General features: G+C 42.0%; 1 long non-coding RNA gene across 1 annotated transcript; it reads right to left on the bottom strand.

Moving 5' to 3' along the window:
• On the bottom strand, positions 1 to 26,486 carry LOC122559381. The gene is made up of 5 exons (XR_006314410.1): positions 26,402 to 26,486; positions 22,122 to 22,210; positions 20,032 to 20,078; positions 16,995 to 17,141; positions 1 to 157 (listed from the first exon to the last, which is right to left on the bottom strand). It is a non-coding gene; the product is annotated as an uncharacterized LOC122559381 (long non-coding RNA).
• Between the last annotated feature and the right edge of the window lie 1,098 nt (positions 26,487 to 27,584).

Genomic DNA, 27,584 nt, shown 5'->3' with positions numbered 1-27,584 from the left:
ATAAATTGTTTATTAAGGAAACTTGTTTTATGCCATATATACATTTACACAAGCAGAAAATTTAATTCAATAATTACAGATTGATGATGTTTCACAGTTTTGTCAAGATTCTTGGTCCCTGTATCTTGAGTGGTTATCTGGGATAAATTCTCCTCAGCTTGTGAACATGGGAAAAAAAAATCAGAGAAGGCAAACTATATACATAGATCATTGAAGATGGCAGCAAGATGAAAAGAGCAGTAAGTAAAGTATACCTCATTCTTTGCTTTATTAATAGGAGCACAGAGTAAAAAAGCGAGGAGGTGATGTCAAATTTGTATAAGTCACTAGTTAGACCTCAGCTGGAGTATTGTGTGCAGTCGAGGATGTCATGTTGTAGGAAAGATGTGAATACATTGGAGGGTGTTCAGAAATGATTTATAAGAATGGCTATAGGGATGAGAAACTTTGGTTATGAGGATAGATTGAAGAAGTTGGGACTATTCTCCTTTGAGGAAAGGTGGCTAAAAGGAGATTGGATGGGATTTTCAAAATCATCAGCAGGCTGGATCGAATACATAGGGGGAATCTGTTCCTGTTTGTAAAAGAAACAAGAATGTGAGAGCATAGATTTAACATGATTTGCAAAGGAAGAAAGATTTTTTTTCCACTCGCCAAATAGTTCAGTTCCAGAATGCAGTATCTGGAAGTATGCTGGAGAAAGTTGAGGCATTGGATGATTATTTAGATAAAAATAACTTTCAAGGATATGGGGGAGCAATCAGAAGATTGGTAGGTAGCGCTAAGTAACGGTGCACATTTGAACAGCTGGTACAGGCACAATGGGCCAAATGGCCTTCTTCTGTGCTGTAAGACTTCAGTGATTCTGTTGCAATTAAGATTTTGCCAGGCACAAGAACAAAAAGACAAGAAACTGATATGGTATTGTTTCGGTTAAGCAATACAAAATTGAGTGATCCATCATAGTATGTAAACTAATGATTGAAAGAAATAAATTTGGCCATAGCTGTTACTCATATTATTCACCTACTGCAGAGTAAAATTTAACAATTTGCATCTCACTGAGTATTTTCTCAGTGCACACATTGTAAGGAATGAGTGAAATCCATGCTAATACAGTTTCCCCAATACCATGAGCTCCTATCGTGTGCAGTAACGTTTTGTGGCACCTTATCGCCTTCTGGAAATCTAAACAAACTACGTCTAAAAGGTTCCCCTTTAACCACACTGCGTGTTCCCCTTTAACCACAGCAAGTCAAAGAACCTGACCAAATTTGTCAGACATGATTTCCCTTTCACTAAACCATGTTAATTCTATTTGATTGCATTAAGCTTTTTTCAATGTCCTGTTATTTCTTCCTTAATGGACTCTAACATTTTCTCAATGGCAGATTCTGGGCTAACTAGCTTATTGTTGCCTTCTTTTGATTTTCCTCCCTCCTTTGAACAAGAGTGTCATATTAGTAGTTTGCCAATTTGCTGGGAATTCTCCTGGAAATTATTTTCCAATGAATTCTCGAATATTTCAGCCAGTGTCTCCACTATCTCTGCAGCATTGCCTTTAAACCATTGGATACAGGCTATCAGGCAACTTTGTCTGCCTTCAGTCCAATTAGTTTGTCAAATATTGTGTAAAGACCATTTGCAAAGCAGTGGTGACAGAAAGGAGCTGCAAATGACAAATAAGGAAATACAGAAGTTGATTAAGATCTTGGTAAACAAAAAGCACAGATTACACACCAGAATGATGGTTTCTGAGTTTGGCACACTCCTCTGGTCAATGTGTTATCCATCTCACACTGTTGATTAGAGTGGTGCTGGAAAAGCACAGCAGGTCAGGTAGCATCCAAGGACCAGGAAAATCTATGTTTAGGGCCAGAGCCCTCCATCAGGAATGAAGGGGGTCTCCTGAGGTGATGAGGTTGTGGGGTGGGAGATCTCCTGAGGTGATGAGATTGTGGGCTAGAGCCCTTCATTCCTGATGAAGGGCTCTGGCCTGAAATGAGGATTTTCCTGCTCCTCAGATGCTGCCTGACCTGCAGGGCTTCTCCAGCACCACTCTAATCTAGACTCTGATCTCCAGCATCTGCAGTCCTCACTTTCGCCTCACACTGTTGATTATCCTCTAAAATCATGCATCAGTTTACATCTTGTTCTAGTATTTCATAAATGACTGTGCAATCAAACTCATTTTCTCCTCCCTCTCGTTTCTTTGTTCTGTTAAACCTAGAACTTGTCTTTCCAATGTTTAGTTGTAATGATTTGTCTGGTCCTTTATGGAGATATAGATCCTGATGCCTATCCGTATTCTGTGTTATTTCGGATTTTCCATGCTTTAAATAATTTCCTTTATTTGTAAGAATATCCAGTTTTTCTTTTCCAAAGATGGTGCTTAAATTTATGAGGTGGAAATGCCAGTGTTGGCCTGGAGTGGACAAATTCAGAAGTAACATGACACCAGGTTATAGTCAAGAGTGTGGTGCTGGAAAAGCACAGCAGGTCAGGCAGCATTTGGGGAGCAGGAGAATCAATGTTTCAGGCATAAGCCCTTCATCAGGTTATAGTCCAACAGATTTATTTGAAATCACAAGCTTTCAGAATGTAGCCCACTTCGGCATGTGAAGTGAGAGGGAAGCACACAGAACATAGAAATTATGGGCAGAGAGATCAAAGGTGGAGAGATCAAAAGATCATACAAATGACGTGAGTGGAATATCAAACATAAGTCTCTGCAGGTGACCAAGAGTGTTAGACGGTGTGAGTAAAATGTCAATAGTTAAATAACAATTGAAGGGATGATCTATAATCCGATTAACTGAGCAGAGAAATGATAAAAAACTAAAAATAAGGTAGCGATGGAAACAAACCAAATGACTGGAATGACATTATATTCCAGTCAAATAAAAAACGAAAGAACTTGTGGATGATTTAAATCAGGAGCAAGGGCAGGGGTAGGTGGGGTGGGGGTAGGTGGCATCTGTGAAGAAAAGTCAAAGTTAAAGTTTCGGTCTGGTGATCTTTCCTCTGTTCTTTTTCATAGATGCTGCCAAACTAGCAGCTTCTGTTGTGCTCTATGTTATTCCTTTGATCTCTCTGCTCATAAGTTCTGTGTTCTGTGTGCTTCTCTCTCACTTCATCTGACCAAGGGGCTACATTCCAAAAGTTTGTGATTTCAAATAAACCTGTAACTATAATCTGGTGTTGTGTGATTTCTGACTAAATTCATTAGGGCAGCCTTTTCTAAAATGACTGCTCTTTCAAACTTACTTTCGCAAAGTCAATTGTTGTAGCAATGGAACACTGGAACCTACTAAATGTTTAAAAGCTGTCTCTTACCCAAAACAATAGTTCCAAATAGGCTTTACACCTCACCAGTTCTGTCCTAATGCAATTTTTTCATTTGTCTTTGCACAATAGAGTAATCAATTAATTTATTTTTACAACCCCTCTGAGGGAGAAATCCCTATTACAAAGGGAACACTAAAATGTCACTGATTTTGCAATAACCCATTTGGTGAATCATAAAGTCTTAAATGACTAAGACCTTAGGGGAACAGTTATGAATCCCTCGTGTTTTCTATGGACTAAGTGATTAGATTAATAGCTTTAAAAAGAGATTTGGACTGATTAACGATGATGGACTAAACAATAAGAGAAGTCTTTTATGCAAAAGTTTAAAGTAATCTACAGCATGTGTAAAAAATTGGAAGTGAATTCTGGAATGGATAAACAAAGGCCTCCATTTATAGCGAAAACAATTCTTCCTGGCCAAAGATTTTTCCCTTTAAATTGTGGACACCAAGAGTATTGGTCCCTTCAAGCAACTATCCCTTTAGTTAACTTTAAAAACAACCCCTGAAATCTTTGATGTTGCAACAGTTGCAGAAAATATCAGGCTTAAAAATTAATTATCTCTGAGTATAATGGGACCGTGATCAGATGGGCGGAGGAGCAGCACACTGAGTTTAATTTAGATAAATGTGAGGTGGTTGCATTTTGGAAAGGCAAACCAGGGCAGGACATAAGACAATTAATGGTAGGACCCTGGAGAATGTTTCAGAATAAAGAGACCAAGGGGTGCAAATGTACAGTTCCTTGAAAGTAGAATCACAGGTAGACTGGGTGGTGAAGAAGGTGTTTAGCATACTTGCATTCATTGGTCAGAATAATGAGTATAGAAGTTGGGATGTCATGCTGCAGCTGCACAGGACATTGGTGAGGCCAATTTTGGAAAACTGCATACAAGTCTGGTTGCCCTTTTACAGAAAGGATGTTGTTAAACTTGAGAGAGTGCATAAAAGATTTACAGGCATGTTGCCAGGATTGGAGGATTGAGCTACAGTGAGAGGCTGAAGAGGCTAGGGGCTGTTTTCCCTGGAACATCAGAGGCAGAGGGGTGACCTTCTAGATGTTTATAAAATCATGAGGGGCATGAATAGGGTGGATTGCCAAGGTCTATTTCTTGGAGTGGGGGAGTCCAAAACTAGAGGACATAGGTTTAAGATGAGAGGGGAAAGATTTATAAAGGATCTGAGCTATAACTTTTTCACACAGAAAGTGTTTTTTTTATTATTCATTTGTGAGATGTGGATGTTGTTGACTGGCCAGCATTTATTGTCCGCCCCTAGTTGCCCTTGAGAAGGTGGTGGTGAGCTGACTCTGAAACCACTGCCGAACACCTGCTCTTGTCCTCCAGATGGAAGTGGTCATGGGCTTGGAAGATGCTGACTGGGGTTCTTTGGTGAATTTTGGAGTGGGTCTTGTCGATAGTACACACTGCTGCTGCTGAGCGTCGGTGGTGGAGGGAGTGGGTGCTTGTGGATGCAGTGCCAATCAAGTGGGCTGCTTTGTCCTGAATGGTGTCAAGCTTCTTGAGTGTTGTTGGAGCTGCACTCATCCAGGAGAGAGAAAGTGAGAACTGCAGATGCTGGAGATCAGAGTCGAGAATGTGGTTCTGGAAAAGCATAGCCGGTCAGGCAGCACCCAAGGAGCAGCAAAATCAACTTTTCAGGCATAAGCCCTTCATCAGGAATGGTCGCCTGCACTCATCCAGGCAAGTGGGGAAAATATTCCACCACAATCCTGGACGTAATTGGAGAGGTCATGAGATCTCCAGGGAGCAGCAGGGCCTGTCAGGATACGGTTTAAATTTCTTTTAGTTCCAGTTTTTCTTCAGTTCCTGGATGCAGTCTGAGAGGTACATATTTGGGTGGTTGCTTTACCTGAAACGCTACTCAGGTAGTGTCTCCCACCCATCCTCCTCCTCTAACCAAAAAAAAAAGTTCTGTACGCTGGTTAGAAGGTACAAGTGTTTTCTTTCGTGTTTCATTTGTTTTTTTTCTGGCAGTTTATTTGGGAATTTAGGATAGTGGGAATGGAGGTTAGGGCAGTTGAATTTTCCTCCTGCAGTAGTTGGGAGGTAAGAGTCACCTCTAGTGTCCCTGCTGACTTCATTTGTGGTAAGTGCACCCAACTCCAGCTCCACAAGCACCACGTTAGGGATCTGGAGCTGGAGCTGGATGAACTTCGGATCATTCAGAGGTGGAGGGTGTTGTTGAGAGAAGTTACAGGGAGGTAGTTACTCCACACCCCTGTGAAGAAGGTAGATGCGTTACCATCACGAATAGGAAAGGTAACCGGGAGCATTTGCAGGGATCTCCTGTAGTGGTTCCCCTCAACAACAACCATACTGTTTTGGATACTGTTTGGGGGACAAATTACCAGGGGTAAGCAATGGGGCACAGGTCTGTGGCGCAGAGTCTGTCCTTGTTGCTCAGAAGGGAAGGGGGAAGAGAAGCAGAGTTTTAGTCATTGGGGACTCCATAGTTAGGGGACAGATAGGAGGTTTTGTGGGAACAAGAGAGACTCATGATTGGTGTGTTACCTCCCAGGTTCATGATGTCTCTGATCATGTTTTCTGGACCCTTGAGGTGAAGGGGGAGCAGCCCTAAGTCATGGTCCACATAGGCACCAATGACATAGGTAGGAAGAAAGGTAGGGATCTAAGGCAGAAATTCAGGGAGCTAGAGTGGAAGCTTAGAGCTAGAACAAACAGAGTTGTTATCTCTGGTTTGTTGCCCTTGCCTTGTGCTAGTGAAGTGAGGAACAGAGAGAGACCGGAGCTGATGATGTGACTGCAGGGATGGCGTAGGAGGAAGGGTTTTGGGTTCTTGGATAACTGGAGCTCTTTCTGGGGTGGGTGGGACCTTTACAAACAGGATGGTCTTCACTTGAACCAGAGGGGTACCAATATCCTGGGGGGAGGGAAATGTGTTAATGCTCTTCGGGGACATTTAAACTAATGCAGCAGGGGACGGAAACCTGAAGTGTAGTTCCAGTGTACAGGAGGTTGAGGGTAGTGAGGTCAGGGATAGGTTTACAAGGTTGCGAGAGGGCACTGGAAATCAGGATGTTGGTTTGAAATGTGTGTACTTCAATTCCAGGAGCATCCGGAATAAGGTGGGTGAACTTGCAGCATAGGTTGGTACCTGGGATTTAAATGGTGTGGCCATTTCAGACACATGGCTAGAGGAGGGGCAGGAATGGTGGTTGCAGATTCCGGGATTTAGATGTTTCAGCAAGAACAGAGAAGATGATAAGAGGCGGGGATGTGTCATTGTTAATCAAGGGTAGTATTACAGCAGCTGAGAAAATGTTTGAGGATTCATCCACTGAGGTAGTTTGGGCTGAGGTTAGAAACAGGAAAGGAGAGGTCACCTTGTGGGGAGTTTTCTGTAGGCCTCCGAATTGTTCCAGGGATGTAGAGGAAAGGATAGCAAAGATGATTCTCAATTGGAGCGAGAGTAACAGGGCAGTTGTTATGGGGGACTTTAACTTCCCCAATATTGACTGGAAATACTATAGCTCTTTAGATGGGTCAGTTTTTGTTCAATGTGTGCAGGAGGGTATTCTGACACAGTATGTAGACAGGCCAACAAGGGGTGAGGACATATTGTATTTTCTACTGGGGAATGAATCCGGCCAGGTGTTAGATTTGGAGGTAGGTGAACACTTTGGTGATAGTAACCGTAATTCAGTTATGTTTATAATAGCAATGGGCAGGGATAGATATATATTGTAGGGAAGGAGGTATAACTGGGTGAAAGGGAATTATGGTGCGATTAGGCAAGATTTAGGATGGAGGAGGAAACTGCAGGGGATGGACATTCTTGAAATGTGCAGCTTATTCAAGGAACAGCTACTGCGGGTCATTGATAAGTAAATACCTATCAGACAGGGAGGTAGTTGTGGAGAGAGGGAGCCATGGTTTACTGAAGAAGTTGAAGCTCTTGTCAAGAGGAAAAGGAAGGCGTATGTGAGGATGAGGCATGAAGGCTCAGTTAGGGGGTTTGAGAGCTGTACATTAGCCAGAAAAGATCTAAAGAGAGGGTTAAGAAGAGCCAGGAGGGGACAGAAGAAATTGTTGGAAGATAGGATCAAGGACAACTCTAAGGCCTTTTATAGGTATATTAGGAATAAAAGAATGACCAGAGTAAGATTAGGGACAATCAAAGATAGTAGTGGAGAGTTGTGTGTGGAATCTGAGGAGATAGATGAAGTACTTAATGAATACTTTTCATCAGTATTCACATTGGAAAAGGGCAATGTTAGTGAGAATATGGAGATACAGGCTACTAGATTAGATGGGATTGAGGAGAAAGTGAGGTCTGCAGATGCTGGAGATCAGAGCTGGAAATGTGTTGCTGGAAAAGCGCAGCAGGTCAGGCAGCATCCAGGGAACAGGAGAATCGACGTTTCGGGCATAAGCCCTTCTTTTGAGGTTGACAAAGATGAGGTTTTAGCAATTTTGGAAGATCTGAAAATAGATAACACCCCGGGGCTGGATGGGATTTATCCTTGGATTCTCTGGGAAGACGGGGAAGAGATTGCTGAGCCTTTGGCTTTGATTTTTATGTCATCATTGTCGACAGGAGTAGTGCCAGAAGACTGGAGGGTAGCAAATATCGTTCCCTTGTTTAAGAAGGGCAGTCGCGACAACCCTGGTAATTATAGGCCAGTGAGCCTTACTTCGGTTGTGGGTAAGGTGTTGGAAAAGGTTATAAGAGATGGTATTTATAATCATTTGGAAAGGAATAATTTGATTAGGGAGTCGACACAGTTTTGCCTCACTAACCTAATTGAGTTCTTTGAGAAGGTGACAAGACAGGTGGATGAAAATAAAGCGGTTGAGGTTGTGTATGTGGACTTCAGTAAGGCATTTGATAAGGTTCCACATGGTAGGCTATTGCACAAAATACGGAGTTTCGGGGTTGAAGGTGATTTAACGGTTTGGATCAGAAATTGGCTAGCTGAATGAAATCAGAGAGTTATGGTTGATGGGAAATATTCATCCTGGAGCTCAATTACCAATGGTGTGCCACAAGGATCTGTTTTGGAGCCAATGGTATTGGTCATTTTTATAAATGATCTGGAGGTGGGTGTAGAAGGATGTGTTAGTAAATTTGCAGATGATACCAAGATAGGCAGAATTGTGGATTGTGTCGAAGGATGTTGTGGTTTACAGAGGGACCTAGATATGATGCAGAGCTGGGCTGAGAAGTGGCAAATGAATTTAATGTAGAAAAGTGTGAGGTAGTTCACTTCAGAAGAAGTAACAGGAATGCAGAGTACTGGGCTAATGGTAACATTTTTGGCAGTGTCGATGAACAGAGAGATCTCGGTGTCAGGTGTATAAATCACGAAAGTTGCCACCTAGGTTGATAGGGTTGTTAAGAAGGCATACAGTGTGTTGGCGTTTGTTGGGCGGGGGACTGTGTTTCGGAGCCACGAGGTCAGGCTTCAGCTGGTAAGGCTGCATCTGGAGTATTGCGTACAGTCCTGGTCACTGCATTACAGGAAGGATGTGGAAACTTTGGAAAGGGTTCTGAGGAGATTTACTAGGATGTTGCCTGGTATGGAGGGAAGGTCTTATGAGGAAAGGCTGAGGGAGCTGAGGTTGTTTTCTTTGGAGAGAAGAAAGTTGAGAAGTGACTTAATCGAGACGTATAAGATAATCAGAGGGTTAGATAGGGTGGATAGTGAGTGCCTTTTTCCTCAGATGGTGAAGGCTAACACAAGGGGACATAGCTTTAAATTGAGTAGTGATAGATTTAGGACAGATATCAGGGGTAGTTTCTTTACTCAGAGAGTGGTAGGGGCGTGGAATGGCCTGACTGCAAAAGTAGTAGACTTACTGATGTCAATGGCATTTAAATGGGCATTGGACATATATGGATAATAATGGAATGGTGTAGGTTAGAGGGCATGATTGATTTCGCAGATTGGCACAACATCCAGGGCAGAAGGGCCTGTACTGCGCTGTAACGTTTTATGTTCTATGTAATCCTAACTTTTGCTTTGTAGATAGTGGACAGGATTTAGGAAGTCAGGAGGTGAATTTCTTTTTTGCAGCAGAGAGCAGCGGGAGCTGGGCGGAAGTGAAGTTGGAGCGCAGAGGCTGTTGGGAAAGTGGGTGAGTGTTACTTAAGTAGGTGTGTTCTGGGCCCTAGGTCCTACACAGTAGGGCCTCCTCTAACCTAAATTAAAAGTCCACAGACTTGCAACAAAACAGGGGGGTCGAGGGAAGTTTCTGTTGAGAAAAGAGCGAGTCTTTGGCTCAGGAGTCTTTGACAAAGACGTTGAGAGAAGTGATTACGCCATAGTTGAAGAGGGTGAAGACATGATTGCCAAGCTGATTCAGTGTACTGCATGCATGATGTGGGAGGTCAGGGACTCTGGTGTAGCTGGCTCGTATAACTGTGGAAAGTGCGTACACATTCAGCTTCTGGCAGAGCATATTGCAGCACTGAAGAAAGAACTAGATGACCTCAGGCTCATTCCGAGAGAACGAGATCTTTCTGGACAGGATCTTCAGCGAGGTTATTATACCGAACATACCAGAAGAGAGTAGAAGGGAGAAGACGATGAGGAAGGCAGAGATGAGACAAGTGCAAGAGACACTGGGGGAAGTACCTGTCAGGGACAGGTTGAACCTCTTGGAAACCGTAGAGACAGACGTCACTGCCAGTCTGAGAGGCGGTCAGGTCTGCCAATCAGATATTGGCGTGGAGGCAGAGCCGAGGAGTCAGACATCACACAGAGCTGTGGTGATAGGGGACTCCATAGTGAGAGGGACTGAAAGGGGTTTATGCGGCAACAGGTGGGATTTGAGGATGGTGTGTTGCCTTCCTAGTGCCAGGATTAAGGACATCGCAGACAGAGTGCAGGAAATCCTCAAGAGCGAAGGTGAAGAGCCAGACGTGGTGGTGCATGTCGGCACAAATGACGTCGGGAAGAAGAGGAGGGATGTCTACAGTGGGACTTCGGAGAACTCAGAAGAAGACTGAAAAGCAGGACATCCATGATGATTATCTCCGGTTTGCTTCCAGTTCCTCAGGCTAGAGAGGACAGGAACAGGGAGATAATGGACTTGAACATGTGGTTGGGGAAGTGGTGCAGGAAGCAAGGATTTAAATTCTTGGATCACTGGGGTATGTTTAGCGGTAAGGATAAATTATACAAGAGGGATGGGTTGCACCTTAATAGGTAGGGGACCAGTACTCTGGCAGGCAGGTTTGCCACTGCAACACATTGCGTTTAAACTAAATAGCGGGGAGGGGAGGGGACAAACTGGAAGTTTAAGAAGGAAGTTAAAGGGAAAGTTAGAATAAGAGAAGTCAAGAAAGACAACGGAATCAATGGAGCAGAAAACTCAAAAAATCATGCCGCAAGGTCAAGTGAAATAGGGATTGATAGGAAGTGTGAGGGGGGTAACAAATTAAAAACATTATATATGAATGCACGAAGCATTAGAAATAAGGTAGATGAGCTTGAGGCTCATTTGGAAATTGTCAGTTATGGTGTTGTGGGGATAACTGAGACGTGGCTTCAAGTGGACAGGGCCTGGGATATGAATATTCAAGGCTACACGTGCTATCGTAAGGACAGACTGACTGGCAGAGGGGGTGGGGTGGCCATGTCGGTAAGGAATGATATTCAATCCCTTGCGCGGGGGGACATAGAATCGGGGATGTAGAGTCAGCATGGATGCAGCTGAGAAATTCTAAAGATAGAAAGACCCTAATGGAAGTTATCTGCAGGCCCCCAAACAGTAGCGTGGATGTAGTGTGTAAGTTGAATAAGGAGCTGAAATTGGCCTGTCGCAAAGATATTACTACAGTTGTTATGGGGGATTTCAACATGCAGGTAAACTGGGAGAATCAGGATGGTACTGGACCCCAAGAAAGGGAGTTTGTGGAGTGCCTCCGAGATGGATTCTTAGATCAGCTTGTGCTGGAGCCTACCAGGGAGAAAGCAATTCTGGATCTGGTGTTGTGCAACGAACCAGATTTAATCAGGGACCTCGAAGTAAAGGAGCCATTAGAAGGTAGTGACCACAATACAATAAGCTTTAATCTGCAGTTTGAAAGGGAGAGGGTAGAATCGGAAGTGACAATATTTCAGTTGAATAAGGGGAACTATGGAGCTATGAGGGAGGAGCTGGCCAAAGTTCAATGGTGCAATAGCCTAGCAGGGATGGCAGTGGAACAACAATGGCAGATATTTTTGGGTATAATGCAGAAGATGCAGGATCAGTTCATTCCAAAATGTAAGAAAGATCCTAAGGGGTGGCCGTGGCTGACAAGGGAAGTTAAGGACCATATAAAGACAGAAGGGCAAAAGTATAACATAGCAAAGATGAGTGGGAAATCGGAGGACTGCGAAGCTTTTAAAGAACAACAAAGGATAACTAAAAAGGAAGTACACAAAGAAAAAATAAGGTGCGAAGGTAAACTGGCCAAAAACATAAAGGAGGATAGTAAAGGGTTTTTTAGGTTTGTGAAATGGAGAAAAGGTTAAGACTAAAATTGGGCCCTTGAAGACAGAAACGGGTGAATTTATTACAGGGAACAAAGAAATGGCAGAAGAGTTGAATTGGTACTTTAGATCTGTCTTCACTGGGGAAAACGAGCAATCTCCCAGACGTAATAGTGGCTGAAGGACCTGAACTGAAGGAAATTTATATTAGGCAGGAAATGGTGTTGGAGAGACTGTTAGGTCTGAAGGCTAATAAGTCCCCGGGATCTGATGGTCTACATCCCAGGTACTGAAGGAGGTGGCTCTAGAAATTGTGGATGCGTTGGTGATCATTTTCCAATGTTCTATAGATTCAGGATCAGTTCCTCCGGATTGGAGGGTGGCTAATGTTGTCCCACTTTTTAAGAAAGAAGGGAGAGAGAAAACAGAGAATTATAGACCAGTTAATCTGACCTCAGTGGTGGGAAAAATGCTGGAATCAATTATAACGGACGAAATTACGACACATCTGGATCGCAGTAACAGGATAGGTCAGAGTCAGCATGGATTTATGAAGGGGAAATCATGCTTGACTAATCTTCTGGAATTTTTTGAGGATGTAACTCTGAAGATGGGCAAGGGAGATCCAGTGGATGTAGTATATCTGGACTTTCAGAAAGCCTTTGATAAAGTCCCACATAAGAGGTTAGTGAGCAAAATTAGGGCACATGGTATTAGGGGCAAAATACTGACATGGATTCAAAATTGGTTGGCTGACAGGAAACAAAGAATAGTGATAAATGGCTCGCTTTCGGAATGGCAGGCAGTGACCAGTGGGGTACTGTAGGGATCAGTGCTGGGACTGCAGAATTTTACAAAGTACATTAATGATTTGGATGAAGGTATTAAAAGTAATATTAGCAAATTTGCTGATGACACAAAACTGGGTGGCAGGGTGAAATGTGAGGAGGATGTTAGGAGAATACAGGGTGCCCTGGACAGACTAGGTGAGTGGACGAATGCATGGCAGATGCAGTTTAATGTGGATAAATGTGTGGTTATCCATTTTGGTAGCAAGAACAGGAAGGCAGATTACTACCTAAATGGAGTCAAGTTAAGTAAAGGGGAAGTACAACGAGATCTAGGTGTTCTTGTACATCAGTCAATGAAAGCAAGCATGGAGGTACAGCAGGCAGTGAAGCAAGCTAATAGCATGCTGGCCTTCATAACAAGAGTAATTGACTATAGAAGCAAAGAGGTCAATTCCCGGAATGGCGGGACTATCTTACGCTGAAAGATTGGAGCGACTGGGCTTGTATATGCTTGAGTTTAGAAGACTGAGAGGGGATCTGATTGAGGATTGAGACGTATAAGATTATTAAAGGATTGGACACTCTGGAGGCAGGAAGCATGCTTCCGTTGATGGGTGAGTCCTGAACCAGAGGACACAGTTTAAAAATAAGGGGTAGGCCACTTAGAACAGAGTTGAGGAGAAACTTCTTCACCCAGTGAGTGGTGGGTGTATGGAATGCTCTGCCCCAGAAGGCTGTGGAGGCCAAGTCTCTGGATACTTTCAAGAAAGAGTTGGATAGAGCTCTTAAGGATAGTGGAATCAAGGGTTATGGGGGTAAGGCAGGAACAGGATACTGATTGAGGATGATCAGCCACGATCATAATGAATGGTGGTGCTGGCTGAAGGACAGAATGGCCTACTCCTGCACCTATTGTCAATTGTCTTGCGGCAGCATTTCTAGCCTCTGACTTGCTCTTGTAGCCACTGTGTTTACGTGTTGAGTCTAGTTGAGTTTCTTAGGAGAAAGTGAGGACTGCAGATGCTGAAGATCAGAGCTGAAAATGTGTTGCTGGAAAAGCGCAGCAGGTCAGGCAGCATGGATGCAGCCAAGTTGAGTTTCTTGTCCATGATAACTCCCAGGATGTTGATAGTGGAGGATTCAGTGATGGTAATACCATTGAATTTCAAGGGTTGGTGGTTAGAGTGTCTCTTATTGGTGATAATTATAGCTTGGCATTTGTGTGGTGCAAATGTTACTTGCCATTTGTCAGCCCAAGCCTGGATATTAGCCAGATCTTGTTGCAATTGAACATGGATTGCTTCAGTATCTGAGGAGTTGTGAATGGTGCTGAACATTACGCAATCATCAACGAACAGGCCCACTTCTGACCTTATGATGGAGGCAAGGTCATTGATGAAGCAGCTAAAGATGGTTGGGCTGAGGACACTACCCTGAGGAACCCCTAAAGAGATGTTCTGGAGCTGTGATGACTGAACCATGACCATCTTCCTTTGTGTCAGCTATAACTGGAGAGTTTGCCCCATGATATCCATTCATTCTAGTTTTGTTAGGGCTCCTTGGTTGAATGCAGCTCAAGGGCTGTCACTCTCCTCAGAACCCAAACTGGGCATCACTGAGCAAGTTATTGCTCATTGATAGCACTATTGATGACACTGTTCATTACTTTACAGATGACTGAGAATAGACTGATGGGGTGGTAATTGGCTGGGTTGGATTTGTCCTGCTTTTTGTGTACAAGACATATCTGAGCTATTTTCTACATTGTTGGGTAGATGCCAGGGTTGTAAGTGCACTGGAACAGCTTAGCTATGGGTGTGGAAGGTTCTGGACCACAAGTCTTCACTACTATTGCCGGAGTGTTGTCAGGGCCCGTAGCCTTTGCAGTAACCAGTGTCTCCAACCATTTCTTGATATCACATGGAGTGAATCAAATTGGCTGAAGACTGGTACTTGTAATGAGGCTGAGGTGGAACATGCACTTGGCACTTTTGGCTGAAGATTGGTTTGAAAACTTATCTTATCCTTTTCATTGGTGTGTTTGGCTCTTCCATCATTGAGGAGGAGATATTTGTGGAGTCACTTCCTCCAGTGAGTTGTTTAATCGTCCACTACCATTCATGACTGGATGTGGCAGGACCGCAGAGCTTAGATTGATCTGTTTGTTGTGGGATCGCTTACCTCTGTCTATCACTTGCTGCGTATGCTGTTTGGCAGCAAATATTTCTGTTTGGTAGCTTCACCAGATTGACACCTCATATTCAGGTATACCTGGTGCTGCTCCTGGCATACCCTCTTGCACCGTCCATTGAACCAGGGTTGATGGTAATGGTTGGGTGGGGAAATGTTGAGCCATGGGATTAAATATTGTGCTGAGTACAATTCTCCTGCTGTTGACAGTCCACAGTGCCTCATGAATGCCCAGGCTTCAGTTACTGGATTTGTTTGATGTCTGTCCCATTTTGCATTGTGATAGTGCCACACAACACAATGGAGATTATTCTCAATGTGAAGGTGGGATTTCATCTCCACAAGGACTTTGCGGTGGTCGCTCTTATCAATATTGTCATATACAGATGCAACTGCAGCTGGCAGATTAGTAAGGTTGAAGTCAAGTATGTTTTTCCCTCTTGTTGTTTCCCTCACCATCTGCTGCAGACCCAGTCTAACAGCTATGTCCTTTAGGTACTGACCAGCTTGGTCAATAGTACTGCTGCTGAGCCACCCTTGGTAATGGACATTGAAATCTCCCACCCAGGCTACATTTTATGCCCTTGCCATCTTTTGTGCTTCTTCTAAGTATTGTTCAACATGGAGGAGTACTGATTCATCAGTTAAGTGAGGAAGGTATGTGGTAATGAGCAGAAGATCTCCTTGCCCATGTTGAATCTGAAGCTATGAGACTTCATGGGGTCCGGAGTCAATGTTGAGGACTGCCAGAGCAACTCCCTCCTGAATGTATACCATTCTGCTGCCACTTCTGCTGCGTCTGTCCTGCTGGTGGATCAGGGCATATTCAGGAATAGTGATGGTGGTCTCTGGGACTATGTTCGGCTGTTGCTTGACTAGTCTGTGAGACAGCTCTCCCAATTTGGCACTAGCTCCCAGATGTTAGTGAGGAGTACTTTGCAGGGTTGACAGGGCTGTTTCTGCCATTATCTTTTCTAGTGCCTAGGTCAATGTCAGGTGATCTAGGCCATTTCAGAGGGCAATTGAGAGTCATCCACATTGCTGTGGGCCTGGAGTCACATGTAGGCCAGACCAGGTAAGGATGGCAATTTCCTTCCCTGAAGGACATTAGTGAACCAGATGGATTTTTCCGACAATCGACAATGATTTCATGGTCATCAGTAGTTTTCTTAATTCCAGATTTTGGAACATGTATGAATCAAGCTGCCAGAGGAAGTGGTGGAGAAGGGTACAGTTACAACATTTAAAAGGCACCCGGGTAGGTATATGAATAGGAAAGGCTTTGAGGGAAATGGGACAAATGCTGGCAAATGGGACTAGGTCAGACTGGGATGTCAGGTTGGTGTGGATGAGTTGGACTGAACGGTCTGTTTCCGTGCTGTATGACTCTATGACTCTATGGTCAAGGTTGCTCAGGGTATATTTACCCATTTCACTTTACACTGTAGCCAAATGGAATTGTGGCTTTTAAAAAGGAACTGGATAAGCACCCGAATGGGAAACAATTGCAGGGTTACATGGAAGAATCAGGATGAACAAAATAAATTCTGCACGGGGCCAGCATGGGATCAACAGCACAATAATGTCTTTCTCTACTACAGCTATCCCATAATTCAGAAAGCATGATTGGCACATGTAAGTGCAGAATATTAGAAAGAGTTAATTGTACATCACATTCGGTGGTTAGTTGGTGAAAGAAACCATGTGGAATTTATCAAAGTCCAGGTTTGCTATTGGTCTCCATAAAGGACAGATTTCTCAGATGGAGAAATGTGCCGCAGATCTATATAAAACACAGCCAGCCATGTCCTAGACTGAACACCAGCAGAACAATATTGTTTGTTTACACCACTGCAAGCTGTGAAGGGATCCCTGCAGGGTCATGACAAGGAACACCATTAGCTGATTGCAAGCATATTCCACTGGGACTCTCCACAGGAAATCACAACACTGTAAACCTGACTGCATGCTGGGAGCACAAACTGCTTATCAGCTTATCTGCTCTCAAGGCTGATCAAAACAAACTGTAATTTATTTTGAAACTTCCAACATATCATTTGAGAGTCTAACACGTTTCTGTCATGGTGTCCAATTATCTGTGGCTCCGCGTTCAGCGTGAAGGTTGAATAAGGACAGGCCAAACAACAACACATAATAGACTCAAGCTCACAAAGGTTGAGCCCAAAGTGTATTTACTGGCAATCTACAAGCAGCCGATCCTCAGATTACCGTACCATCAATGACACTTCTTTCAGATGCCTTCTTTGTGCTGCTGTTTCTAGTGTCTGGTCTACAACCACTCCCATCATTCACTGCTGCTTTTTGGTATCCATTGTTTCAGAGCTATAAAAAGATGTAAAAAAAAGACAGTAAGGAAGGGAAAGGAAAAAGATGAAAAACTATGGCAATTAGGAGGAAGAGGGCTCAGAGGGGAGTCAGAAGTGGGAATCTTTTCTGATGATAGCAGTGTTCAGGAACATTTGCAACTCCTCAGTTCCTGAACCAGTTGATGTCTACATCCAGCAAGACCTGGGTAACATCCACAATTGCATTGATAAGTGACAAGTAGTACACATGTCACAAAGTGCCAGGCAGTGACCATCTGCAACAAAGTGAATCTAATCAGCTCCCCTTAAAGTTCAATGGCATTACCACTGACCAGTAACATAATTGGGCCTGCCATACCTACCAGAGGAAGCCAAAAGTTAGGAGTTCTATGGTGAGTAATGCATTCCATAATACCCAAGGCCATTCACCAATCTACAAAGTTAATGGTTAATAATTAAAAATCACAATGTACTTGCAGAGTTACATCGTACTTTGCTCAAAAACTGCATGAATTCATGTAAGATTCTGTCATCTCACTTTTTAGATTAAAATCAGTCTAAACATTATGGCACACACAGAGAACACAGGGGGATAACACCTTCAACATATTGTCTGGCTGACACCAAGTGTTACAGTTAACCTGAGAATGTAACTTTTCAAAAAATGTTTTGTGATTTACACATGAAAGAAGTGAAACTATCATGGTATTCAAACAGATGAAAGACTCAACAAACAATCAAGGTATTTTTCACTGTATAATTTCAGTTACATCACACTGTAAACTTTTGCTATAAATTCTGCGCCTTACAATTGTGTCCTCCACAACCACCACCTCCACAACTAGATGGTCACTGCCTGGCACTTTGTGACATGTGTACTACTTGTCACTTATCAATGCAATTGTGGATGTTACCCAGGTCTTGCTGGATGTAGACATCAACTGGTTCAGGAACTGAGGAGTTGCAAATGTTCCTGAACACTGCTATTCATCAGAAAAGATTCCCACTTCTGACACCCCTCTGAGCCCTCTTCCTCCTAATTGCCATAGTTTTTCATCTTTTTCCTTTCCCTTCCTTACTGTCTTTTTTTACATCTTTTTACAGCTCTGAAACAATAGATACCAAAAAGCAGCAGTGAATGATGGGAGTGTTTGTAGACCAGACACTAGAAACAGCAACACAAATTAAGGCATCCGAAAGCTAGTGCTTCCAATTAAACCTGTTGGACTATAACCTGGTGTTGTGTGATTTTTAACTTTGTACACCCCAGTCCAAACACCGGCATCTCCAAATCATGGTTAATAATTAGATTTAGTTTAGTAATGATCGAGTAATTAAAGCACTTTAATCAATTAACCTTAAATTAACCTCTACTTAAACTTAATCAATGTAGGATACCAGTATCACATAACCAACTCTTTGTGGTTGCCAAGTGAGGCTCAAAGTTACACTTTGCTGTTTATTACAGAGCGGTGTTATGAAATCTACCAAGGTTGAAAAAGCAAGTTCCAAAACACTAAACTCTGGTAACATTAAACATTTTTATCAAATGTCTCCCTTCATTGTTTTGTAAGGTGAAAAAATAACAAGACAAAAGTGCACTCACTGAATGGCAGGATACTAGGAAGCTCAAGAGGAACAGAGGGATCTTGGGGTATTTGTCCACAGATTCCTGAAAGGAGCAGGACAGTTAACAGCGCAGTTAAGCGGGTATATAGGATACTTCCCTTAATCAGTTCAGGCATGGATTATAAGCACAGGGATGTTATGTTGGAGCTGTACGGTACATTGATTAGTACACAGCTGGAGTACTATGTGTAGTTCTGGTTGCCATACAGGAAAGACGCAATTGCACTGGAGGGATTGCAGAGAAGCTTCACCAGGATTTCAGTGATGAAGACAGCCTGCCCAAGCTTGGGTTGCTTTCTGTGGAGCAACGAAGGTTGAGAAGAGACCTGATAGATGTATGTAAGGGGGCATGGATGGGTGGATAAAAAGCAGCTGTTTGCCTAAATTGAAGGGTAAATAACAAAGGAACATACTTAAAGGTGAAAGGCAGGAGGTTTGGAGGGGATTTGAGGAAAAGTAATTTCACCCAAAGGATGGTGCGGGTCTGGAATGTACTATCTGGGTGGGTAGTTAGGTGGGTAAGCTCCCGACCTTTAAAAGGTATTTGCATGAGCACATGAAATGTCATAACATTCAAGGCTATGGGAACATGTGCTGGAAAGTGTAGAGTAGATTTATGCAATTTGGCAGTACAGACGCGATTGGCCAAAGGCCCTCTTCTGTACTGTATGATGTATACTGTAAGATTCTAGCAATCTTAAGTGTAGTTTGTGAGGTCTATTGTGTGTAGAATAACAGTAGTGAATTATCAGCCTCAACCTGTGGATAAAATTAATTTAGTTTTTAATTTGTAATATCTTGACGTAAAGCAAGATTACCTTTTAGAAGTTGTGATTAGATTAGATTCTCTACAGTGTGGAAACAGGTCCTTCAGCCCAACAAGTCCACACAGACCCTCCAAAGAATAACCCACCCCCCTCTGACTAATGCACCTAACACTATGAGCAATTTTGCATGACTAGTTCACCTGACCTGCACATCTTTGGACTGTGGGTGGAAACAAGAGCACCCAGAGGGTGCACACGCAGACACAGGGAAAATGTGCAAACTCCACACAGACAGTCACCCAAGGCTGGAACTGAACCTGGATCCCTAGCCGCAGAGCTAACCACCAAGCCACTGTGTGAATATAGAAATGTATTATTTCATATACACTTGATATTTTTAAGTATGACCTACTCTGTAATTTCTATATTAGTTTAAGGTTGTATACAACTAAAGTAAATTTGTTTCAAGTACCAACAACTATTATTGAAAAAGCATTAATAAGCACCTACCTTAATGACAGTTCTAGCCACACTACTGATAGTCGACTTGGAGCAAGCTATCAATTAAAAAGATATAATCTTATTATACGATATTTGTTATTGATTGTATTTTTCAATAATTTTATATGTTTGTAAAGTTAAAAAATTTGCTAATAAATATATTTACAAAAAAAAGATATGACCGCACATACCCCATTAACCCAAACAAAAAGCAAATTAAATATCATAATATCCATAATATCAGCAGAAAGTTATAAAATTTCATAACAGAACAAACTATAATGAGCGGTCAGTTCCCACAAGTAACTGAAAGCTTAGGGAAACAGTTACACGGGAAATGATATCAATTAATGACCATCTATAAGTAGCAAATTGTAAATTAACCACATATCACATTAGTTAATTTTAAAGTAACCTGACTACACTTATACCAATAAGAATGCAATATTGTCACTGCTTATACAGGTATTGTGGCTTTTGTGGTACAGAGGTAGTGTCCATACCTTTGGGCCACCCACTGCAGAAATGTGTCACAACATCTCTATGATACACAACCTGAAGCAGATGGGACTTGAATGCAGCCTCTGCAGTGCAGAGGTAGGGACGATACCACTATGTAACAAGAGCCCACACAATATCTCTGAGCAGGTGGATTAAAATACCCTGCACATGGTTTTAACTTGTAAAGCATTGTTAGGCATGACCTTTCAGTGGCCAAAGTGCTCATCAAGTTGAAACTGAAGACAAAAGCCTGCTCTCCAGCCAAAGCAGAACACCGCAGAAGAGACGTAGGGAGAAAGAAACCCAAGTGTTGCCTGCTCCCTAGGCTGAGTCAAGAAGCAAGACCCACTATGAGCCAGTAAAGTCACAGCCTGATGTTGTATTATCCTTGCCACTTAATAAACATTTCCTGAGTTACATCTCCAGATTGTCTCCACATGTGTGAAAAGTTAAAATGTCAAATGAACAAATGAATCTGTTTGTGCAGACTCATGGAATTTGAGTTTAAATTATACCAGGCACAAGTCAGGAGGTTGATAGGATTCTCTCCACTAGCCTAGATGAGTGCTGTTCCAAAATCATACTTAAACTCTTATACCATTCAGGACAAAGCAGCCTACTGAATCCGCACTTCCACTACCACCACCGGCAGATAGTGGCAGTCAGTGTTTAATGCATACAAGGTTCACCACAGCACTTTATGATGGTTTCTTTGACAGCACCTTTAAAACTGCAACCTCTACCATTTAAAATACCAAACGCAACAAATTCATGGGAATGTCTTCACCAGCAATTTCCCTCCAAGTCCCCTTCTCCCATCCTGATGTGGAACTATATCATTATTCTTTCACTATTATTGGATCAAAACCCAAGTATTCTCACCCTAACAGTACTGTGGTTGCCTATGGATTACAGCATTTGAAGATGGTTCACCACCACCTACCCAAGGCCAACTAGGAATGGCCAATAAATGTTGTCCCTGCCAGAACTTTTACATCCAAGAATGTAATTTAAAAGAAATTGAACTGATTCACTGCTCCAAATAGGTGTACAGCCCTGGCCTAGGCTATGGATTGTAAATGAACGATGGCAAAATTACACTGTAATGTTCCTCCCTGAAGTTAGAAAATGATAATCATTGCATCTGCTGCATTATCCTGATCCTACTTATTAATCCTATAGTGAATCACTGCTGACCATCCATCATTTTTCTGATCTATCTCCTCTCTCTCTGATGGCTTCAGCTAGATAATTGAATTCATGCAGGTTAAGACATGCTTTCACAAGTTTACTCTGACAAAAGAATCAAAAATCTTAAAATCAAGTAGACCTATGAATGAAAAGCATATTTAAACAATGGCAGTTATTAATTGCATCTAATAGCTTGTTGTACAAAGCCAAAGGACTATATTCTTTTTAAAAATTGCTATATTTTCAGGAGTAAAAATAGTAGTTGTAAGAATGGGTCTAAACTGAGAAGCTGATATATTCCATGGGAACAAATGGTTCCTTGACTGATGAAGTGGGTATGACACATCTCCATGTTCTCATATTGAAATTTCAAGCTAAATTTATATTCTGGTTGTTTGCTTGTTTACCTTTCTGGAAGTATACTCTCAAGGCGTATTGATACTGAAGCTCCATTCAGAACATAATCCAGTATCCTGGAGAGGTGAGATTGTAGGTACTGTGGTGAAGTAGCAAAATTGAATGGTTAATTACTTTTCTTTTATCCCATCTTTCTTACATTCTAAACGTTCTCTCCTCGTTTGCCTTTCTGTGTGTTGCTGTACTTGGTTCTTTTTGTATTCTGCCTTCATTTTTGATTTCTTCTTCACTATCACTACTGGCTTTTTGCAGTTACTATGTCTATCTGTTTTACTTTGAAACCTCAGTCTCTCTACACCGAGGCTCTTTCTATTATGTGTCTTTATTTTCCTTGCTATTGCAAATTTTCTCTCCAAATTTGTTGTTCTGTTCGCTTCTCTTTGTATCTTTACATGTCACTCATTTTCATTCTTTGCTTCTCACAGTATTCGTGAATTAATTTACATATACTTGTTATTGCATATTTCCCTATCCTTTATCTAGACAGTTCTTATTTTACATTCAGGAAAAGCATGGGTTAAATATTGGCTAAAGTTCCTTTCACATGATCTCATTAAACATTATTATGACAATTTAGTCACTTGCATTATTCAGAATGTAAAGAGATCACATGGTGCATTGTAAATTACATTTCAAATCATCATGAATGGGGGATTGCATTACAGACAAAGGAAACCAACAGAGATAAAAGAAAGTAATTAGCATAACACAAGGCAAGAATAGAAAGCCATGACTATTCACTACTATAAAAGGATTTACTCCAGTTAAAGAATTCATAATTTAATGAGACTGGCAAGAGATCACGAAAAACAAAAAAAAAATTGGGATTTCAGAGATAACAGAAACAATAAAAAAATTCACAAGTAGCACATAGATGTAAAACATTAAAAAAATTAAATTCTATTTCCAGAAGAACAAATAATAAAAAAATTGTCAATAAGTATAGTGCGAACAATTGAGCTCCGTGGTGGCGGAGCTGAGTTTGGACTGGTGATGTTTTAGGATGGTGCTGGAGAATGGTGACATTATGCAACACTTTTCACTGTATTTTGTAACAAAACACACATGACAATAAATACATAAATTAAAATAAGTAATTTACTGTAGAAAAGATTTATTAATATGTTGTAGTTAATACATCCCATTGCCACATTTAACAAAGAGATAGGACTGGGAAATATCTGGGACAAGATTAAACTAAAATAATGTATTAATTTTATTTATTAGAGTGACAGTGACCTATGTCAATAACACAAAATGGGACAAGCAATCCAATGCAAAACTGGCGACTAATTCCTTATTAAGCACATTGTAGTACTGCTGAAATATTGCACTATTTTTGCTTCCTAAAGCCTTATTAATTCAGCAAAGTTTTGGATATTTTATATAAAAAACACAGTTAAGTTTTTATCAAAAGCATATTTTGGTGACATGCCATATTCATTGGTACAGAGTTTATGCTGGGAAATGAAATATGTCCAATTTTAAATTGAATACGAGGGCTAGCTCTGCCACATCACTCTAGTTTAGATGCAAGATAAGGTTTCCTTGACACTGCTCCCTGAAGTGCTCGCAAGGCATGAATTGTATGGGTTAAGTTGCAAGATAAAACTCCATATGAACTGAGAGTACTTGCTAGAATGATGGTGAAGAAGTTTTATTCATTGTTGAATTCATGCCACACTTGATCTGGGAATGTTGAGAAATCTATAGTTGCCACCAAAAGCCTCTTGAAAACTCATTAATAAATCTCAACAGTAGTCCTGGGTCAAGTGTAATAGAACCGAATAGGTTACTGCATGTTCAGTGAGAAGGTGAGGGTGTAGTTCTCTTTTTCTGTTCGTCTCCAGGATACAAGGAGTTGAAAACCTATATTAGAGAGCTGAGTTTGAAATAAAATCTCAGAGTGACATCACAGGAGCACTGGAAACATATTCACCTCTAGTCTTTAGTTCATAGTAAATAGTGCAAGTAAGCCTAAGTTATGGCAGGGCAGCTTGGCCTTGTGGAGTGCTTATTGTATGGCATTTAGGAAATTGCAGACACTTCATGTGATCGAGATGAAGACATGTGCAGTATTTGTCACTGGCTGCAGAAACCTGAGCTCCAGAGTTTGGAACTCAAGCAGCAGCTGGAGTCACTATGCTGTATTTGTAAACCTGAAAACGATGTGGACAGCAAATTGAGAGAGGCGGTCACACCGCAGGTCAGGGGCATGGAAGCAGTTAGGGAATGGGTGCAAGCCGGGAGAACCAGGCAGGTACCGTTGGAGTTCCCTGAGGTCCCATTGAAGTATCACTTTACCTTTCTGGATACCGGTGAGGGCAATGATTCCTCAGAGGCATGTAGATGGACAAGATGCACAGGAGGGAAGGAAGAAGATTGGAATAGCAGCAGTGACAGGGGAGTCATTCCTTAAGAAAACAGACAGACATTTTTGTGGTAGTACAAGTGAATCCAAGATGGAATGCTGCTTCGCTGGTGTCAAACTAAGGATGCCACAGATTGGCTGCAGGATATTCTTCTCAGAGAAAGTGATCAGCCAGAGGAAAGAGGATATAGTACTGCAGTCAGAATTTGGGGAGCTAAAATTAGCAAGCACAACCTCAAAGGTAGGAATCTCTAGGTTACTCCCAGCACCTCATGTAAGTGGGTTCAGAAAATAAAGCAGATGATGTGTGTCTGGAAAGGTAGTGCAGGAGGGAGGGCTTCAAATTCCTGATATTTTGAGACTGGTTCTGGGGGAGATGGCACCTGGACAAGATGGATAAATTGCATCTAAAACTATACATTTCTTCCTGATTTCAACTCCACCTATTAACGTACATTTCTCCACTTAGTGCTAGCTGTCTCTCACAGTATTTTAAGCACAATGGTATCATAAAGTTTGGGAGTGTGGGAACCAGGCAGAACATTAGAGACTGACATCATTGTGCTTAAAATACTGCGAGTGACAGCTAGCACTAAGTGGAGAAATGTAAGTTAATAGGTGGAGTTGAAGTCGGGAAGAAATGCATACATTCTAAGTCAAGGTTACACTGCATGTATGTGATGCATGGAGTATAGTACAAAGATTGGTGAGTTCAGGGCACAAATTGCCAAGTGGAATTGTAATATTGTGACAATTGTAATATTCTTCTAGCTGACGAAAGAGCACCACCAGCTGTTAAATATTCCTGGTTACAAGATATTCAGGAAAGTAAGAAAGAAAGGAGGAGGAGGGGTGGTGGTCTTTATTAAGGAGAGCATATAATTACCAAAATATAGATGAATAGAGTTAAAGGCAGCGAGGGACCAGTATTCTTAAACTTTGTTCAGGAAAATTTTCTATGTATGTGCCCAGTACAACAAAAACAGGTGCATTGCCAGATTCAGTTCTTGATCATAAACCAGCCAAAATAGATCAAGTTCTAGTGCAAGCACATTTTGGGGACAGTGGTCATTGCATCATTAGGTTTTGGATACAGTGGCAAATACAGTGGATAATACAGAGTAAGATTAATTACCCGGGGTAGAGTTTATTTCAGTGGGGCAAGAATGGAGCTGAACTAGCTTGACTGGAAATAAAGGTTAAAAAGGAAAACAGTCCTGAACAATGGATTACTACTATTAAAGAGGAAATGGTTCTGATATAGTTAAGGTATATTCACTCAAAATGGAAAAGTAGAGCAAAGAAACCCAGAGATGGAAATTAAGACAAAGAGGAAAAGATGGACTTAGGATAAATGTCAAAATACAATTGGGAGCAAGATGATAGAAATTAGTTAGACGGGAGTTGTAAAAGTAAATAGGAGAAGCAAAGCAGGATATAAAAGGCTGGCAGCTAAGATAAAGAAGGATCTCAATGTCTTCTATAGGGTCACAATAATAAAAAGGTGATAAAAGGAACCAATTATGGGTCAAAAAAGGGATTTACATATAGGGACTAAGGGCATTAAGTGAACATTTTGCATCTGTTTTTACCAAGGAAGCAAGGAAATCCTTCTTTGTCATACAGGCCATAGTGACAGAAGACGAAATTCAGTCACTAGATAGGTTCAAATTAATAGGGAGGAGATATTGAAGAAGCTATTGATATTTTGAACTGACAAGGAAACATTGTAAGGGAAACATATGAACTCTGTATTGGATAGGTTTAACACAAAGTAGGCGTTTTCAACACATCCCCCACTACTGCTGCCTACATAACTAGTATAATCCCAACTGGTTATTTCTCCAAGACATCAAATACGTGAACGGAAGGAAGGCACCGAGATCAAAAACGTCTTACCATGATTCTAATCCATTGCACCTAACCATGACGGCGAAGCTGTTTGCCCGCCTGTTTTGACTAACATTCAATGGGTGGATCTTGTTTGCATGATTTTGTGTCCTATTCGAAAACTGACTGCTGGGTGGTCCAGAGAAACCCACCGCCGGCACTGTGCACCGCCGGCCTCGTGGTCATAATTGCTTCCTTGGATCCCATCGTCAGCCTGTTTTGACCCATCACAGGAACAGGAATCATGTTTGCGCGTAGATTCGTAACCTCAGTGAACCGTACTACCTAATCCAGATGTCTGACAGTGCTTCATATATAACTGTCAGCAAGCAGCCTAGTAAATTACAGAGCAGGATCTATTCGAGGAGTTCAGGTGTTTTACACTTAGGAACCACCATTAAAGACCTTTGCTACCTGAAAGGGAAGGCTGCTGTGAGATGACTGGAAAATGGAGAATGTAACGATAATATTCAGAGATAGCTAGTGGGTTGCATCCAGAGTTAGGATTAGTCTTGATTCAAGCTTTTTTAAAAAAAACTCTGTTGAGTTCGAAGAATTGCATCACAGATGAATAAATGATGTCCTTTCATAAGTCTAAAAAAATGGTAAGTTTCTTCTGAACTGGAATGAGTGAAACCTTAATTGATATGAGGTTTCACAGAATATTCGGGATTGGTTCCAGTGGTTTAGTATCACCCAAGTATTTCTAATTGGACGTCACCCCAATGTCCAGTCATAAAGAAGTTATTTCATATCAGGCAGTCCAGGTTTTAAAGGGTCAGGGAGATCTGAAATATACTTCTTTTAAAAAATAGAAACTGGAGTGGATTAGGCAAGAATTGTTCTGAGGCTGACCCTGCGGGGTTAACGCCGTTTGATGAGGTTTGAGGATTGAGCGATGAAGTGACAGCACTTTGTGAGGAAGGACCAGAGGAGGAAGACAGTGCCGCAGCATCTAACCAGCGAGGAGCAGCTCCGAGTGGCCAAGGTCAGGCTGCGGCTCAGGAAACGCCTGAGCCAGGAGACCGCGCTGTAGCACACCGCCAGGATGGAGCAGCCCCGCAGACAGCAGCCACAGCCGCTGCGGACCTTGTGCCAACAGCGCGCCAGGGGCTCCAGGCACAAGCTGACCAGGTTCAGGCTCAGTTTGCTGGCGCCTTCTCCGCACGAAGCCACCGAGTGCCAGAAATCC

The sequence above is a fragment of the Chiloscyllium plagiosum genome, chromosome 19, assembly GCF_004010195.1.
Source record: "Chiloscyllium plagiosum isolate BGI_BamShark_2017 chromosome 19, ASM401019v2, whole genome shotgun sequence".
Lineage (NCBI taxonomy): Eukaryota > Metazoa > Chordata > Chondrichthyes > Orectolobiformes > Hemiscylliidae > Chiloscyllium > Chiloscyllium plagiosum.
This window is presented reverse-complemented; position numbering and strand designations above follow the sequence as displayed.